We start from the raw sequence: 14,756 nt of genomic DNA, 5'->3' as shown, positions 1-14,756 counted from the left end.
TGTGTCTCCCTCTCTCTCTGCCCCTCCCCCGTTCATGCTCTGTCTCTCTCTGTCCCAAAAATAAATTAAAAAAAAAAAAATGTAAAAAAAAAAACTGAACTTGGACAAAGGGGATGGAAAAACTTTTTTAAGGTGGTGTGAACATTCTATATCTTGATGGGGGCAGTCGTTACGTCTTGTATACAATTACAAAAATTGTCCAGTTAAAATTGGTGAGGTTTTTTTAAATGTTTATTTATTTTTGACAGAGAGACAGAGCATGAGTCGGGGAGGGGCAGAGAGCGAGGGAGACACAGAATCTGAAGCCGGCTCCAGGATCCCAGCTGTCCGCACAGAGCCCCACACAGCGCTCGAACTCACAGACCGTGAGATCATGACCTGAGCGGAACTGGGACACTCAGCCGACTGAGCCACCCAGGCGCCTCTGGTGAGTTTTAATGTATGTAAATAATAACCTCAATAAATAAGCAGAAGGAAGCACAAAACAAAACTAGACTCTGTACTTCAGCAACAGGCACAGGTGTGCGGGGCTTCTGGAATTCACGGGATAAATATAGCAACTCTTTTTCCCCTAGTAATGATATAATGTCATGTTCTAGAAGAACAAAGTGATAAATCAGAGATTGCAGAATTCATCTGAATATTTAAGGTAAAATGGGAGCCATCAAAGAGAGTGTTCCCTTGGCTCTGCTATTAGGGGTGCTTCTGTGAGAACATTTGAGCTTTCACTGATATCATGTCTCCCATGGGGAAATTGTACTAGAACTACTAGAATCCTATTCTTGGTTCTAGTGACCATCTACTGCTCCCAATTAGATTCTGGGAGGTTGGCATTGGGTAGGGAGGGCAGGGGAAGGCCTATCAAGAAAATGTGCAAATAGCCAGTGGTGGCCCAGCAGCTGGCCCAGCCAAGGAAACCATAAACAAACACATCTGTCTTCTGTCTGATTTGAAGATAAAAAGGTATACTTATGTCAACAAAAGGCTGCTTGCAAAATGTCATCATATATTTTAAGGCACTGACCACAGTATAATCTGACTGTAACAATAAAGTCATACTTGATTTTCCCTCCCACCCTGTCCGGAGTGCTCCAGCTTCTCTCCCCAGCGGCAACCAGTTCCTTGGTGTTCTTCCAGAGATCTTCTATAAAAAGCTATACTCTTGAGCACTTGAGATGACTCCTTACTGTCTCCTGGTTTCCACGTCCTTGTGGTCTTGTGGACAGGTCTAGACTGTTCTCGGGTTCAGGCAAAACTGTGCCTCGCCCCACCCAAACAGTCTCACCGCTGGCTCACTAGACAAGGAAAAAAGACTCCTTCTTCTCCTATAAGTATTTATACTAGCCTTTAACAACATAAAAAGGGACCCTGAGAATCCAAAATTTAAACATTTTTTTCATGCCTTCAGTGAAATTTCTCCTAGTAAAAACCCACACAAAGAAGATGCATGAGCCAAATAGTGAAGGATGCGGAAAAATCCTAATGAAGTCCAAATTTGTTCTCCTTTCTTCTTCCCATATTCAGCCCTTACTTTTCCCTCCTCCAAGGTTTTCTGTAATGTTTATCTGCAGGCATTCAGTATTTTCAGAGGTAAAGACAGCCCAGGAAATAATCTTTTAACTAGTGTGCAGAGATATTAATGGATTAATGTAACTGTTCCCAGGATATTTGCAATTCCTCAGACTCCCTAGGAGAATGATCTCAAAAAGTGGGAGAGAAGTGGCTGTCCCATAGGACAAGAATATCAGAATATTCAGGAAGGTTAACACCTTTAGAAGAAAAAAACTTATTCTTTGGAAAATTTCAAATATATACAAAAGCAGACAAAATGGTATAATGCACTCACACGTACCCCATAACTCAGCTTCAACAATCGCCAACACAAGGCCATCTTATTTCATACATGCACCCAACCATTGTCCCTGACCTCCCTCACCCCCCCATGATTTTTGAAACAAATCCCAGACATCAAATTATTTCATCTGTAAATATTGTCGTATGCATTTTGACAAGATAAGGATTCTTTTCTTTAAAAATAGCCATAATAGAGGCACCTGGGTGGCTCAGTCGGTTGAGCGTCCGACTTCGGCTCAGGTCATGATCTCACGGTCCGTGAGTTTGAGCCCCGCATCAGGCTCTGTGCTGACAGCTCAGAGCCTGGAACCTGCTTCAGTTTCTGTGTCTCCCTCTCTCTCTACCCCTCCCCTGCTCACACTCTGTCTCTCTTTGTCTCTCAATAATAAATAAAGGTTAAAAAAAATTTTTTAATAAAATATTAAAATAGCCATAATGGCATTTCACCTAAAAATGACAACAATTATTTAATAACATCGTGTATCTAGTTGGTGTTCAAATTTTTCATTGTTTCATAAATGTCATCCTGTTTTTCTTTACACTTTCTTGGTTTAAGGTCTTCTGCTGTTCTCTATATTTCTTGCAGATAGGTTGCTGGACTTAGAACTTTGATCAGACTTCATTACAGTTAGTGTTTTATGCTTCCTACAGGAGGCATATAATGTGATTTTCTGTTATTTGTGATGCTACCAGCCATTGGTGCTTAATGTCTCAATTCATTAATTCATTAGAGGTTGCATTCCAGTTCTATCACAGGGGTGATATCCTAGTCCTGTTATTTCTTCCTCACTCCCTTGCTGAACTATCTCTATGAAGACGGACTTCTCCCTTATCGAAACTTTGGTGACCCAGCGGTACAGTTTCTATAGGAAAGGCAGAATAAATGGTTGATTCCCTCCCTTCATTTACAAATTTTCAACACAAGGAGTCAATTCTCTGTTTTCCAATGGTAATTAGTCAAGTTTTTGTTTTATTTTTAGTACCATTATGAACTCATGGAATTATACAAATTGATGTGTTTTAATCGCTTGCGTATATTATGGTGTATATTGTTTGAAAGAGATTGTTTGATATATAACTATATATTTTAAGAGACGAATAAACAAACCACTTTCTAATGCAAACTACAAAAAGTTAGCAGAGGTCTATCTCAGATTCTCAGTGGGGTGGGTGTGGAAATTAGGGATGTACGATTTGAAGCTATAGATCAGATACTGAAGATATTTGAATGCTGCAACTAATGTGATAACTTATGTAATAGCAAGGACACATGGATTCAAGATACATTGATAGGGAACCATATGTAATGCAAAGGTATGCCTTTCTAATGATGGAAGTTCAGACATCTCAACTACTTATTTGGGAGGGCTCTGGGGAAAGTTCTTATGCACACCCACACATTTATCTCCTCTCCTCTAGAGGGCTTAAATCAGATAGTTTCCTACACACAAGACCAGCTTCTCCACCACATGTATACACATGCATCTATATACACCCCAAAGCATTCCAGCCTCTCCCTGAGAATGCTGGTAGAAATTAGTATCTCACTACCCTTATAATAAAATGAGTTTATTCATTAAAAAATGCATAGACTAGACACCACATGCCAGGTCTATGCTAGCAGCTGAGGCTAGGAGAAAGAATACGGTCCATGCTGGTCTCTTCAAGGAGTTTGCCGTCTGGTTTAGGTATGGATAAGTATGCAGATTATGATTGCAATACTCTGTGATAAATGCTGAACCAAGAAATGCTGATGCCCAGGAAGCAGCCAGGATGTTGTTTTAGGACCAGGGTGGGGTTTGGGGCCGGGGTGGGTCTGCTACCATTGAGCATTTGTCCGTCAGTCACATTCATTGACCATTAGGATTGAATTCCAAATTGATCTAGATTCTAGATCTTAGGCTGTATGAGTTGTTTCGGCCGACTTCATGGACAGCGTGCGTGCGTGTGTTTAAGACAGGATATGAAGGATATAGGACAACAGGAAATTAGAAACCTGTGTAGTCATCGGATTCCACAGCATTTATTGTGTATGGAGCAATACATTTTCAAGGTGGAGCACATTTTAGAAAATGCGATTATGTGTGAGAAAAGAAAAGCTTTGTAATGCACTTAAGTGTACGTAGAAATATAAAATATTGATATATATAGTTCCTACCCTTTCTGTTCATCTGTACCCATAACAAGTTCCCATTGTCAAACCCAGAGCCTGGAAGATAGTGACTTTTAATAAATATGTTTCCTCAGGTTTGTTAGAGATTCATTTATATTAGGTCAAGCCTAAAAATGAAATACTTTATCAGATTATATTAATCTGATTGAGATGGAGCCTAAAATGCTATGCTAGAGGGGAGAAAGCTTTACATATCCTCTTCTAGTGGAATATTGGTACAACTATACTCTATTTTTCATATTTTGGGGCAGGGCTCTGCATGCACACATTCACTCATTTATCAAACATTTACTAAACAGTTGCTGTATTCCAGGCATGATGCTGGGCATCAAGGATTTTATTTTATTTTATTTTATTTTATTTTATTTTATTTTATTTTATTTTATTTATTTTATTTTTAATATAGTTTATTGTCAAGTTGACTGACATACTGTGTATACAGTGTGCTCTTGGTTTTGGGGGTAGATTCCTGTGATTCACCGCTTACATACAACACCCAGTGCTCATCCCAACAAGTGCCCTCCTCAATGCCCATCACCCATTTTCCCCTCCTCCCTGCCCCCCCCCATCAACCCTCAGTTTGTTCTCTGTATTTAAGAGTCTCTTATAGTTTGCCTCCCTCCCTCTCTGTTTGTAACTATTTTCCCCCTCTCCTTCCCCCATGGTCTTCTGTTAAGTTTCTCAAGTTCCACATATGAGTGAAAACATATGGTATCTGTCTTTCTCTGACTGACTTATTTCATTTAGCATAATACACTCCAGTTAGACATCAAGGATTTTAAAAGCTCCAACCTCAGACTTTTCCCTTGGAGATCTCATAGTCTCACTAGAGAGACAAAACAATTAAGTAATTGCATCATCATGGACTAAAATCTATATTAGGAAGTACCTGGCTGGCTCAGTTGGAAAAGCGTGTGACTCTTGATCTTGGGATCATGAGTTTGAGCCCTATGTTGGGTATGGAGACTACTTAAATAAATAAAGCTTTAAAAAAATAAAATAAAATCTGTATTAGAAGGATGTAGAAGGGGTTCTAGGAACCCAGAGGATAAAGAAACTCATTCTTCTGTGGAGGGAAGGGAGAGGATCATGGGGAGCTGCACAGAGGCTATGTTGAGTCAGGGTTTCCCAGGTGAACAGTAGGGAAAGAATATTCCATGGAGACGGAATAACACGAGTAAAGGTGTAAAGATGTGTTTGGAAAACTGCAAGCCCATGTTGCTGGGGTGCATCGTTGAGAGAGGAGTAGTTGGTGAGGCCAACAGGGAAGGTGGCAGTCCATTAAAGGCCTTGCACATCTTGCTGGGGGGTTTAGGCCCAACCCCACATAAGCTGAGAAGCCATTAAAGCATTTCAGGCAAGGGGATTATGTGATCAGATTGGGACTTCAGAGAAATCATAATGTTTGGTGTAGGGGACAAGGGTATTAAATCTTCCTTTTTGATGCCTCCCCTAAGCAGTTATTTTGCTATCCATGCTGCCCACTAAGACTTTGGAGACTTTTTCATATTTTTACCAAATACTTCCTTACACTTCTCAACATTTTTGAAACTAGCATCTCAAATGTCCCCGATAGAAGCATCCTAAGTAGAGACTATCGTGAAGTAGGTTTATGAAATCCACACCCACCCATGCTGGTCCCTGTGCAGGGCCTTGTTACAACACAAGGGCATCCACTGGGCCAACCTAAGGGTGTTGCTCCCCACAGCTGTTAACTTCTTCTGTTCTGCCTTTTTGGCCTCAGAGATCCTGCACCCATGTATCTAACAAAAAAAGGTCATTTGATTCACATGTGCTTGAGAATTTTATTAGACATCCAAGTAGAGAGATCCAAGAGGTAGTCAGAGATGTGTGCATATCTGTGCTTCCGGGGAGAGATCCAAGATGCCAGGAGGCCCAAGCACATCTGTGAGTGGTCAGCATATGAATAAGACAGAATTACATCACCTAGTGTAAATACAGAGAATGGGTCTGAGAACTGAGCCCTCAGGCCCTGCAAATTTAAGAGGCTGGGGGTGGGGGTCGCTGTTGAGGAAGAACAAGCAAGGTGACTGAGAAGGAGCAGCCACTGGAGAAGGAGGAAAGCTGATACTTTCTTCCATTTACTGACTGATCCTTCTCAGGAAAGGTAGGTTTACAAAGAGGATAAAAAAAAAAAAAAAAGGCTAAGACTGTGGATACTGGATTTAGATGGACTGGATTCAAATCTCAGTCATATATTAAGTACTAAATGAGTTTACACTTTATGTGTGTCACTGGGTCCAGTATATCACCAGGAGGGTATCTGCTTGTTGAGTAATCATTGTGACCACTGCACTCTGGGGATATACTGAGTGCCAAGGCAATTCATGTGAAAGAATCAAACAAAAGCCCTAGCTTCAGGAAGCTCACAGTCCAGAGGGAAGGGGCAGCCCTCAAAGTCATTCTCCATGACATCACAACATGATCAATTCTTTAATGAAACTATGAGCCATGCGCTGGGAGAGCAGAAAAGGGGAATGATTAATCCAGCCTGTGATAGCCTGACTTAAAGGTGATGCATTTTTTTATCATTTGTCTTTTACGTGTCAAGTTGCCCGAGAAAATCTTGACTCTTCTACCGCCAGTCCATCTATGTGACAATTTATGAGAATTTTTTTTTTTTTCTTTTGGAAAGAAGAAGCATAGATTGTGGGCACAGATTGTGGTCCTACTTTTTGACAAATGAAGAATTACCATCTTGAATGAAATTGAATCCATAATTGCCTATTAGTCCAAATCAACAGCAGCTGCTCTTATGTTTTCCCACATTTGACTGTTACCCCAGTGTAGCACTCACATCACAGGCTAAACCGGGGAGCTGTCACATCTGGTGTGGTAGGCTTCAGTGATCTCAATCTTTTTCCTTGGCTGATGATTTACCTTCCATTTGGGGGGGGCAGATGGTTTCTTCAAATAGGGAAGCCCCAATAAACATTGGCCTTTCTCAGATTTAACAGCCATACATTTCTCATGAACAAGATTTCTAGCATCTTTGTGTGCTTTTTATTACTCTTTGCTTTCTTCTCTATGCATTCATTCTGGTTAAAACTGAAAGCTTTAGACCTAAAATTTGTAACTGAAGATGTCCTTCCATGAATTTATTGTAAAGTCTTGCAGTGAAAAGTCCACCAGGGCAGATTGCAGAGCTGTTTGCAGCTCAGTGTTGAGCACAGTGGACTCTTCTACCCTTCTTCTGCAAACTTGTAGGTCCTCCAGTTCTGCCTGAAGACAGGGCTGGAGTTTGAGAGCCAGATGAATGTTTGGATCACTGCATCCTCCAATCCTAACGTAACTGTAACAGCAATCCTTCTGGAGGTAGCGTGGATGATGGTGAATGTATTTGGGATAAGACAGATTCCATTGGAAAGGGAAAGGAAGATAGCATGGGTAAGGGTTGAGCATTGGTAGCTGAGATCCAAGGAGGAATTTTTTTCAACCGCCCAGGAATATACCCTGAAATCACTCTTTGCTCTTCAGAAAACAAAAAGACCTTGAAAATCATTAAAAGAAAAGAAAGAGAACTGTATTCTTGATTTTAAAATGAAGGATACTCTACCCTTTTCTTTTAGGAAAGATAGATTTGTTTCTTAAGTATATTACTTGAAGAGCAATCATTCTTCAAAGTTGTTCCTGTGCTTCAGCCTTTACCTAAAAGAAGGAATTTCTTTTAATATAGGAATCCCAGTGATGCTGAGGACAACGGACTGAATGTTTGTATCCCCCCAAAATTCATATGTTGAAATCCTAACCCCCAAGGTAATAGTATTTGGAGGTAGGGCCTCTGGGAAATGATTAGTTCATAAAGGTGGAGCTCTCATGATGGAATTTGTGCCCTTATAAAAGGGACTCCACAGAGCTCCCTCATCCTTTCCACCATGTAAGGACAAAGCAAAAAGATGGCCAAGAAGAACCAGGAAGCCGGCTGTCATCAAACTCCGTATCTGCCAGTGCCATGATCTTGGACATCCCAGTCTCAGAACTGTGAGAAAAAGATTTCTGTTTATGGTATTCTGTTATAACAGCTCAAACAGACTAAGACATCAAGCTTCTACACACGTACGTTAGCGGGAAGTGCAGTCTTCCCCCTGATTTGGCCAAATCTCTCAACAGTGCAAACACAACCCAAAGGGTCAGTCCTGGTTACACTGATGTTAAGCGGTCACTGCTGAGGCCTAGTTGTGTTCCAGGGGGCAAGAGCAGACATTCTTCTCTGCCTTCCCCTTCCCTGACCTTGGCTGCCCCAATTTGTTACAGTCAGCCTTAGGCATGCCATGCCAGAGTTAGCTAGCTCCCAATGGTGTAGCCCTTCAGCAGATAGCCACTTCCCCAGGGACTCCCGCAGTGTCAAGCTGGATGGGTTGGAAGGAGGCTCCAGCATCAGCCTCATGTTGTTCTCAGAGTCAGATCTCCCCTCTGATGGGCTCTAGGCCCTTGGACACCAGTCCCGATTCTCCCCTGTCATGGTGAACACCATTTCAGCAGCCTAATCGCAACTGTCTGTCATTGAGCCCCTGTCAAGATACCCTAAGTTCATCTGACATGTTCTGCTGACTCTGAATCTCAAAGAGACTAGATCAATAATGATGAGCTGTTATTGTTGTTGAGCATTATTTACTCTCTAAGTGCAAGTTCCTATTAAATTAAATGGAATGAAACAGGAAAGGTGAGGAGGAGTTGGCTCTGCCGTCCCAGATGAGTATATGCGCGCGTGTGTGTGCATATGTGTGTGTGTGTGTGCATGCGTGTGTACACGTGTACTGTGGGGAAAGGAGCTGGTTATAATGACCAGGCCCTGAGGGCATATTCTTCTGGAGTCCAGGATTCTTCTTTGTTCTGATTTCCTAACGAGCCTAGGGTAAGGCCGATACAAAGGTATTGAAGACAGATTTTGGGTGATGGGGAAATTTTATAACATCTCACTAATTTGCCATCATCAGTCTACAGTCTAAAATTCTTGGAACTTACAGACAGTTTGGGCAGTTGGGCAGTTTGCACTGCCAACAGTAACCATATCGGACGTTTCTGTAAGTTTTGACACTCACATTAACAGGTCAGAGACGAGTCATACGTTGGTATGCCAGGAAACCCAAAAGCTGTTTAGAGCCCTGGGAATCCAGAGACAGACAGAGATGTTTCTTCGGCCTAGCACAGACAGATTCATTTGGCACAATTAGTAATGCTGAGCACCTCCTCTATGCTAAACCTTTAGAGAAGGAAATGCTGTGGCTCCTTCTGTGGAAGAGATGATCGCCTCCCTGGGGACAGCAGGAGGATGCAATCCTAGAAACAGTTAAGACCACAGACTCTGCTCAGGGCCTCTGGGCCTGGCCTTTAGCTGCCCTGGCTATCATTGTGTGACCAGCTACCTCTGCAGGGAAATGCTTACGTGTCCTCCCACATAGTCACTTGCACAGTGGCAACTGATTCTTTGAATCAGGGAAGAGTTTGCTCCCGGTCGTCAGGGCATTTGGGTTGAGAGAGGCAGCTGGCATCCCTTCTGTCTGGTCCAGGACTCGGGTAGAAATAGTAGCTTTCAGCTTTATCATCCACCAAGTGTTTTCGACCCAGGAAGGTAGGCACAGACGTGTCCCAGGAGAGGGTGGCTACTGTGCCCAGAAAGGTGGATCCCTTGTCGTGGTGATGAATCATCTGAAAAGGTAAAAGCAAAACAAAACCAGAAACAAAAACCAAGTCTAAGTCAAGGTGGGTGGTACTGGGGACCGGGGCTGGCAGGGACATCTACCCTAGTGCTGGATTAGAAGAGGTTGGCCTTCTCCTGGGAGAGCGAGGTAGGTATTTCTTACAAGAAGTGAGGTCCCCCAGTTTTCCACAGGCCTATGGGAAAAATTGCTTGTAATTATGTTAATTACAACAACAGAGCCCTTCACTTCTCAGGAGGGCTTTTCATCTTCAAAGGGGCTCCAGGATGGAGCATTAATACTTGACATGAAAGTCTTTGGAGTTTCAGAACTGAAGGCAGAGGGGCCCTAGCTATGTGGGGGCTGGGGCACGGGCGCTGTCTTGGAATGCCAATGCCCAAGGAATTCTCTTGCTGTAAGGTGGGGATCAGGTTAAAGCAGGGATACATGCCAGAAACTGGCCCTCATCTCACTGAAATTGGAGGGGCAGAGGGACTGAAGTGTCACCTCACTCCCCTATACTGGGACTCTCCGTTAAATTTGAATTTCAGATAAACACTAAATGCACAAGTGCACTACACAATTTGCTTATACACGCCCACACACAGCAAGTGTCATCAGAGGCTGGGCTTCCTACCTGATAGACTCCTACCAGAGAGGTCAGCAAATCCGGGCGTGTTCCCCCCAGGGCCATAGGGAACAAGGGCTCCTCAGACCTGCCCAGACCCAGCCTCTTTCCCACCCCCGTGTGGGAATGCCAGAAAGTCCTCCTTTCAGCTCTGTCAGGGCTAGAACTCAGGGCTGGGCTGCTGGGTCCAGTCCAGCCTCCCCAACTCCTTTATTTACCTTGGATTTGGGATGAAACAGCCTCAGGAGTGGAATGTCTAAAGCGTCCCCTCCCCGCTTCTCTCCCGTCTTTCCTTCTCTGCACCCTGACCTCCACCCCACCACTCTGTAGTTTGAGCGAGACATCTGTGGCCGCCCACCCCCAACTCCCAAAACTTCTGGAATCACAATTCTCCTGTGACAAAAACCAGAGCAAGGTGGTCACTGGGCTGAGATGAGCTTCCAGCCTCGGCAGTGGAATCCAGGCTGCCAAGACGGGTCTGGGCCTGAACTAGAAATGCCGGAGGGTTCCTGGGCTGGGCGGGAAGGGGAGACAAGCTGGCACTTGCCACAGCACAGAATAGTAACTGGGAGGTGGCAGTGCCTGCTCTGAAACAGAGCGAAACTCTCAGGGCCTCCAGACACAGGCGCACTGGTTCCCAGGCCCCTAAAGCTCCAGAGCTGGCCCCCGGGCTCAGTCAATTAGGGTCAAGGGCAGAGCATGTTGCCTTCTTCACGCCCCCAGGACAGACAGATGGTCACACACATTTACATCCTGGGATATTACTTCGGCCCGTGGGCACGATTAACATTCCAAAGCTTCGGTTCCCCCTCATGACCTAATGGAAAGGGCACGAAGTCAGTCAGATAGGGCGGGTCAGCTTCCCACTCACCGTTTACCAGCTGAGTGACCTCGGGTAAGACTCTCTTAACAAATTTTTAAAAATGCCCCCGATGTACTTGAAACTAAAGCCATTTAAGGAAAATGGTGGTGGGCAAGATGAACCTGGCCGATTGGCTGGCAGTGCTGTATAGAAGGCAGGGCACTGAGCTGCAGCTGTTCCTTCAAAGTACAAGATGCTGGGAAGATTCCAGAAAAACTAATATTGGTAAATCACTCTTAGAATCGTATTGGGGAAGAACAACTTTCCCCTCTGGATTAAACATTTACCCCTCTGGGTAAAACATGCTAGTGTTTCTTTCCCTCCTCATCCTTTCTTAATGAATTAAAAGTACATGAATATATGAACGGAGTATGACACACTCAGTTCATGGGCATCATTCAAATCATGACCTGCACTTCCAGAAGTATGTTGAGCCCTGCACAATAAATGTTTGTTGATTGACTAACTAACCTGTCTGATTAGATGAAAGGGCAGAAGCAAGGATTGATTTCATGTCAACTGAGTAGATCTTCTTAGAAATCCTGCCTCTTATTTTAGAAGCTTCAAAGATTAGTGTTTTATTTCCCCAAATCCCCACTCACTGGCTCTCCTATTTTGTTACCTCCTTCCATTTCTATTTATGCAGCAGCGATGCCCGGCTCTGCAGATAATGTTTTGTAACTAGTGAACTAGAACAGCAAGAGCGTTGAAGCTACTTGGCTATGCTAAGGGATTTGTCAGCCAGGCACCTGGCCAGGGAAGGCCTGGTGGGTCCTTCCTTGGATTTGAAAGGCCAAGGAGAGAAGCTGCTACTGTTAGCAGCCCAACGTTATGCAGATGTCACTGTGCTGGGGAGGGACAGGTGGTGTGTGGGCTGCCTCGTCTCTAATTCCTAGGTCTGAACAAAATAAGGGAAAAAACTGTCCCAACAGAGTGGGATCGGAAGTATCCCAGGGGAGTTAAAACCAGGTAGCGCCATACATGAGACTTTGGTAACAAGTGGGAACAGCCCTGGGATAGGGGGTGGTGTAAGGGACAGATGAAGAACTGTTTCTACTCTTAATTGATCTCTCCTATGAGTCATTTTATCTCATTTGAAGTTCAGAGATTTGCTCCTGAGCCAGAGTATGGCCACTTCCCGTGTGATCTATTATCCTCGATGAGCCTCAGTTTCCTAAAGTGTAAGGGAGAATACTAATACCTAACCCCTACGTATGCACGGAATAAATATGTATTGAACACTTGCTGTGTGCCAGGCCCTGTGCCAAGTTCTCCGCTGAGAACACGGTGGAAACAAGACAAAGTCCCTATCTTCCTGGAACTCATTTATACTCCAGGGCAGAACCCCCCCAAATAGCAGCTCCCATGGAGTGTTTTATATGGCTCATGTAATTAAATTTGTTTCTTTAAATGTGTTGCAAACGTATACAAAGTTTTACATAAAGTCTAGATTTCCCAGTGGCAAGGCTGGGCCTGTCTTTCTGCATGACAACTATCAGCCAGAGCTTAGTGTCTGCTTCCCTTAAAAGGAAAGCATTTTCTCCAGGTAGCCACAGTCTGCACATTTCCAGGCACTCTTGTCTTGCTCAAACTTAAAGAATATTTTTATTTGTTTGTTTAGTTAAAACCTTTCCATCCTCCCTGACTATAAAGAGGTGAAAGCCCGGCTCTTTGATATGGCATTCAAGGCCTTTTAGGTCTGTTTCCTGCTTAATTCGTCCCTACAAATACTAAAGCTCCGGCAAATTGAAACCTCCTGACCTTCCCACATGGTACTTCTGACCATTTGCAATGTTATTTTCTCTGCCCAAATGTTTTTTGCTTCTATTTTTCAATCCAGAAAATTGATATTGACCTGTCAGGGTCATTTTAAACATAACTCTCCCCATTTGTTCAGACTTTCTGTGAGGAAGTACCCAGAGAGTCACATGGCGTGGAGACCCTCAAAGATAGAAATGGTCCATTTGAGACCTGAGGGACAGCACTTGTTTTTTTACATCTTACATTTGGGCCCAGGGACCTTCCCAGTTGGTGACAAGTTGTAAAAAGCCTCAGCTTTCCCAATAAATAGGAACAAAATATAAACACGAAATGAAATAATGTCTGTGAGTGACATCTGATAATATTTCAAAAACCACATTTGACTGGAGTTATTGATGCTTAGTAAGTAACAGCTATTGTTCCTGTTGTCGTAGTATTGATATTCCAAGTGGTGGTAATGTCATCGAGGATGGTAGGCCAGCAGCTGTCATGTGTGCTCTGGGAAGAGTCTATGAGGGCTGTAGAGTTGTGAAATGGTTAAGAGATGTGGTTGGAAAAGCAGGCTAGGGTGAGAGAGGGGCCTTCCAATTAGACTCCCTGCTTGGCCTTTCTCTCCATTCTTCCTATCTTAAACACAGCAGCCAGAGCGAAGCTGCAAAACAAGTCACACCTTCTTGCGCTTACTCTAAAGCCCCCAGTGGCTCCCTATCTGCCTTAGAGTAAAAGCTAAAGTCATTACCTCTCACACCTTGTATCCCAACACTTTCCCCTCCCTCCTTGCTCTGTTCCAGCCACTGAACCTCATTCTGACTTCCCTGACCCTCCTTTAATGAGCAAGTACGTGCTTACCTCAGGATCTTTTCATTTGATCGCCCCTCTTTCAGGAACCATCTTCCCTCTGCTATCTACACGGCTCCATCCAACACTTTCTTAGATCTCTACTCAAATGTCATCTTCTCCCTAGTTAGTCTGTCTAAAATTTTACTTCTTCCCTGCCCCCTCCCCTCCCGAACCTCGGTTGCCTTATTGTTCTCCTTGGAACTTATTACCAACCAATGTGCTTTACTTGCTTCACTTATTTATCTTGGTTATTTTCTGTCTCTCCCCACTAGAATCTACGTACTATGAGAGCAGAAGTTCTTATGTGTCCTGCTCACTGCTGTATTCCCCAGAACCTAGAACAGAGCCCGGCACATAGTAGATACACAATAAACATGTGTTGGATGAGTGAATAGTGCTTTGATTCAATAAACCTTGGGAAGTCACAGAATGTTTTTGAGCAGGAAAGTGAATGGGGTCAGAGCTCACAAAGGGCTGCAGGATAGATTAGAATGGGGCTGGAAGCTGGCGGATAGGAGGTAGTTACAATAGCAGAAGGACTCATAAGTGAAAGTTTAAACAGAGGGCTTCAGTACCAATAGAAGATGACAATAGGAGGTGGTAAGTTTCATGAGGGCAGGGAATTTGTCTGGCATATAGTAGGTGTTCAGTAAATATTTACTGAATGATGAATGAGGGAATGATGCTTGTGTTTTTCATGTGGGATGGCCTCAGGCCTCTGGTCTGGGTCTGTGTGAGGAAAGACCTGAACCTTCTTTGCTCTTGACTCTGGGGTTCTCCTGGCCAGGAGTTACATGAGATCAACACTTAACTCTTACATCGGTATGTACATCTTCCCTTCCTCCCTTCCTGCTAACCCCCCATGGCATGCAGTCACCTTTTAGGCCTCAGCTTAACTCAGACAAATTGGGGTTCAGGCTGTGGGAATTGAGGTGGGGTTCAGGCGGCAGGTTTCTACAGGCAGTGACCAGGTCGAAT

The 14,756-nt window shown here is 43.8% G+C and overlaps 1 protein-coding gene across 1 annotated transcript in view; it reads left to right on the top strand.

Moving 5' to 3' along the window:
• Positions 1 to 259: 259 nt before the first annotated feature.
• IRF6 (interferon regulatory factor 6) overlaps positions 260 to 14,756 on the top strand; it is a 39,771-nt gene continuing 25,274 nt past the window's right edge. Inside the window, exon 1 of the mRNA XM_053909131.1 lies at positions 260 to 427. The gene's annotated coding sequence lies outside the window, so the exon portion shown is untranslated. The remainder of the gene's footprint in view (positions 428 to 14,756) is intronic.

This window comes from Panthera pardus, unplaced genomic scaffold (assembly GCF_024362965.1).
Source record: "Panthera pardus isolate Hobbes unplaced genomic scaffold, ASM2436296v1 HiC_scaffold_21, whole genome shotgun sequence".
NCBI classification, from domain to species: domain Eukaryota; kingdom Metazoa; phylum Chordata; class Mammalia; order Carnivora; family Felidae; genus Panthera; species Panthera pardus.
The sequence above is the reverse complement of the archived record's forward strand: the minus strand, read 5'-3'. Positions and strand labels throughout refer to the sequence as shown.